Here is a 4,414-nt window from a genome sequence, read left to right as displayed (position 1 = left end):
ATACGCGACAGTAGGTCAGGCTGGTGCCGCCCTGCACACTGTAGCGCTGTTGCAGGCGTACCAGGCCGACCTACTAAAAGATCTGGACCAGGGCCTGGGGCTTTCCCCGGAGGAGATGACTGAGCTGCGCCGCACCACTGATCTCTCTCTGAGAGCCACCAGACAGACAGCCACCGCCGTTGGTCTCGCTATGTCTGCTTTGGTGGCCACAGAGAGACATCTGTGGGTGAACCTGACGGGCATCGGGGAGAAAGAGAAGCGTTTTCTCCTCGATGCCCCGGTTTCGCCTTCCGAACTTTTCGGCACGTCTGTACAGACGGTGGTGGAGAAGTTCAGGGAGGCGAAGGCGCGCTCAGCGGCCTTTAAGTCCTTCATCCCTCGCCGGTCCACGCCCGCACCCGACCAGCATAGACAGCCTGGCCCGTCCTGGCCCCAGGGCCGTAGACAGGGCCAGGTGGCTAGTGTGGCCGCTCGAGGCCCTCCACCTCCACGGAGTAGGTCTCAGAGGAGGCGCGATGCGCGGCGTAGGAAGCCGGATCTCAGGGAGACGATCCAGCGCCGGCGTCAAAGCAGGCAGGAGTCGGGTACCTCAGGTCCCTCCCTTTCGCCCCTCGCGCCCGCTCGGCCGCCTGCCTTTCTGTCCTACTCCTAGACTCCGGGGCCGGGCCTATGATGAAGTTACTAACGCATTCTGACAGGCCCGGTATACGAACTGACATATCTGGGTGTTATATGTGTGTGTACATGTTTGTCTTCCAGCTCCGCTTGGGTGAGACTTAGTTTGGGCTCCTTAATCTGAGCCCCCTGGTCCCCGAATGCCAAGTGTAGTTAGGTCTCCCCTCTTCCTGAGGTAGTGTCTGGACCTCCACTTCTGTTAACTCCTGTGGGGTTAGAAGCGTTGTTAGGCTCCCCTAAGCAAGCACCACCGAGTGTTTCTCGCCCGGAGCCTCCGCCGTTGGAGCTCAATGTGGCAAACCTGCATACGCATGTTCACCCATCCACTGGGGCAGCAGTCTACCCCGTCCCGTGGTAAGAGTCTCTCCAGACTCCGCTCGTCTGAGTGTGAAGACCGGGAGGTTGGGTAGGTTCCCCACCCTTAGAAGATAGGTGCAACCCAGGGTTGAGCGCATGGGCTGCCTCTATTGGTGAGTCAGTGCACTATAGGCCCCGCTCCCCAGGGCCCTGTCAAAAGGGAAAGAAAGAAGTTTCTTTAGTGAGAGAGGGCAGTTTAGGAACCCCCCTAAGAAGGTGAAGCCCTAAGTGTAGGGATTTTCAGGCCTCCTCTCTCTGAGAGTTGTGCCGACAAGATTCCCCTTCATGCAGGCTCTTGTTTAGGCTGATTTCTCACAAGCTCTATCAGCTAGCACTTAGGGGTGTGAGTGTAGTGGGGCTCCCCTCATTAGCATGAGTTCTGTTGGTTAGCACCCCCTCTCCCAGACTGTCCTGCAACGGTGAGCGTTGTCAGGGTGTTGCAGGCTTCCTCTCGATCGAGAGTTCTTCTGTATTGAGCCTCCGCTCTTCGCTGCTGCTGTTCAAGACCTCCTTTCGCCTAGTGGCGTCATGATGTAGGTCGGGCCATTGGTCTTCCCCCACGGTTTAGACCTAGAATGCTTAGACGCGTTCCCCTGTTTTGAGAACCGTCCAGTTGCAGCCTTCGCTCCCCTCAGTGCTCCGCTGACAAGTACATACTTGTGGTTTTTAGCTGGTAGGCCTGCTAGGCCTCGCTAACTGCCGGCTATGTGCTTTGTGCTCTTTGCCTAAGCCCAGTATTGTAAGGCTCTTTTCGTTCAGACTTGAAGCCTCCTCTCCACAGTATCCTGTGAGGTAGGTTCATGTACTTGTAGCGTTGAGTGTAGCCAGGTCTCCCCTCAGTGGGGTTTCACCGAGACCTCCACTTTTGAGCATCTCTCTCGCTAGAGACTACTAGACTGCTAGACTACTAGAATACCGCTCACCAAGACCGAGTGTTGTCAGGCTTTTTTCTCTCTGTAAGATTCGTTTCAAAGCCTCCACTCTACGGGGCCCCTGCTTTCTGCATTTAGGCCCTGCTGTGAGTCCTGGTATTCTCTAAAGCGTTGAGTGTAGCTAGGTCTCCCCTCACTAAAAATATTTGGGTGAGATCTCCGCTCCATAGAGCTAGGAGATTGAGCGTTGCTAGGTTTCCCCTCATCCGAGGGTCTCTGTGAAGCCTCCGTTCCCCTGAAGCTCCGCTCCGGGTACTTTCTGACGTGAGTGTAGCTAGATCTCCCCTCACTGTATATTTAGTATGAGATCTCCACTCTGTAGAGCTGGGAGGTTGAGCGTTGTCAGGTGTTCCTCTCATTCTGAGAGTCTCTATGAAGGCCTCCGTTCCCCAGAAGCTCCGTTTTTAGTACCTCCAAGCGTGAGTGTAGCCAGGCCTCCACTCGTAAAGAGCTGGCGGATGGAGCATGTTGGGGCTTCCCCTCTGGTGAGGCCCCCGTTCTCCAGAAGCTCCGCTTCCAGTCTTTCCCTCCAGGCGTGAGTGTAGTCAGGTCTCCCCTCACGAAGGGTTATTGAGAACTCCACTCCTAAAAGCTAGTGGATTGAACGTTGTCAGGTTTCCTCTCTTTCTGAGAGTCTTCTGTGAAGCCTCCGTTCTCCAGAAGCTCCGCCTTCAGTACTTTAGCCGTGAGTGTAGCCAGGTCTCCCCTCACTAGAGGGGCTCTTTTGAGACCTCCACTACTGAGAGTTAGTGGATTGAACGTTGTCAAGGTTTCCTCTCCTTAGAGAGTCTTCTGTGAAGCCTCCGTTTTCCAGAAGCTCCGCCTCTGTACTTACAAGCATGAGTGTAGTCAGGTCTCCCCTCACACAAGGGTTTATGTTTGAGACCTCCACTCTTACAGAGCTCCGAAGCTCCAGGCTTTGCTATCGCCTGTGATAATTATATGGTGTTTCCCTCGCTACTCTCTAGGCACCTTCTCAAACCCACAACAGTGGAGAGTACTCACGCGAAGCTTTGAGCACTCCTTAAAAACCCACGTGAAGTGGTAAGTGCACACGCAAGTCCTTGGGCACTTTCTAAAATCCACATGAGTGGTAAAGACTCCCCCCTGAAGGTTGGGTTCTTTTCTAAAATCCTGTATGGTATGGGTTACGCAGTATTTCTCCGTTCCCATTCTAGAGTTGGTTCTAAACACCCCTGGGTGGTTACAACTCCACTGCAGATAGCACTACCTATAGGTTTGAGTGCCGCTAGGCTTCCTCTCATCTAGAGAGTCTTCCTGCAGAAGCCTCCACTCTTCCTAAAGGGAAAATAAGTTTGGGCGTGAGTGTAGCCAGGTCTCTCCTCACTTAGAGCGTTGAGGCCTCCACTCGTAAAGAGCTGGCGGATTGAGCGTGTCGGGGCTTCCCCTCTGGTGAGGCCCCCGTTCTCCAGAAGCTCCGCTTCCAGTCTTTCCCTCCAGGCGTGAGTGTAGTCAGGTCTCCCCTCACGAAGAGTTATTGAGATCTCCACTCCTAAGAGCTAGTGGATTGAACTTTGTCTAGGTTTCCTCTCCTTAGAGAGTCTTCTTTGAAGCCTCCGTTTTCCAGAAGCTCCGCTTCCAGTACCTCTAGGCGTGAGTGTAGCTAGGTCTCCCCTCACTGAAGGGTTATTTGAGACCTCCACTCCTAAGAGCTAGTGGATTGAACGTTGTCAGGTTTCCTCTCTTTTTAGAGAGTCTTCTGTGAAGCCTCCGTTCTCCAGAAGCTCCGCCTCTGTACTTACAAGCGTGAGTGTAGTCAGGTCTCCCCTCATACATGGGTTATGTTTGAGACCTCCACTCTTACAGAGCTCCGAAAGAGGAGCTCCAGGCTTTGCTGTCGCCTGTGATAATTATATGGTGTTTCCCTCGCTACGCTCTGGGCACCTTCTCAAACCCACAATAGTGGTGAGTACTCACGCGAAGCTTTGAGCACTCCTTAAAACCCACGTAAAGTGGTAAGTGCACACGCAAGTCCTTGGGCACTTTCTGAAATCCACATGAGTGGTAAAGATTCCCCCCGAAGGTTTGGTTCTTTTCTAAAATCCTACACGGTATGGGTTACGCAGTATTTCTCCGTTCCCATTCTAGAGTTGGTTCTAAAAACCCCTGGGTTTTTCCAACTCCACTGCAGACAGCACTATTTATAGGATCGAGTGTCGCTAGGCTTCCTCTCATCTAGAGAGTCTTCTTGCAGAAGCCTCCACTCTCCTTAGAACTCCACTTAGGTGGTTCTATTGCTTAGGCTCCTGGAGCCTCATGGATCACCTCCAGTGTTGAGTGTAGTTAGGTCTCTGACCTCCACTCCCAGAGTTCCCCGTAAGCACAGAGTGTTGCTAGGCTTCCTCTCGTTTAGAGAGTTTGTTTAGAGCCTCCGCTCTTCAGAACCCCCGCCTAGTATGAAGACTTAAGGGTAAGCTTCACTACTAGCG

Source organism: Garra rufa, chromosome 7, assembly GCF_049309525.1.
Source record: "Garra rufa chromosome 7, GarRuf1.0, whole genome shotgun sequence".
NCBI lineage: Eukaryota > Metazoa > Chordata > Actinopteri > Cypriniformes > Cyprinidae > Garra > Garra rufa.
The sequence above is the reverse complement of the archived record's forward strand: the minus strand, read 5'-3'. Positions refer to the sequence as shown.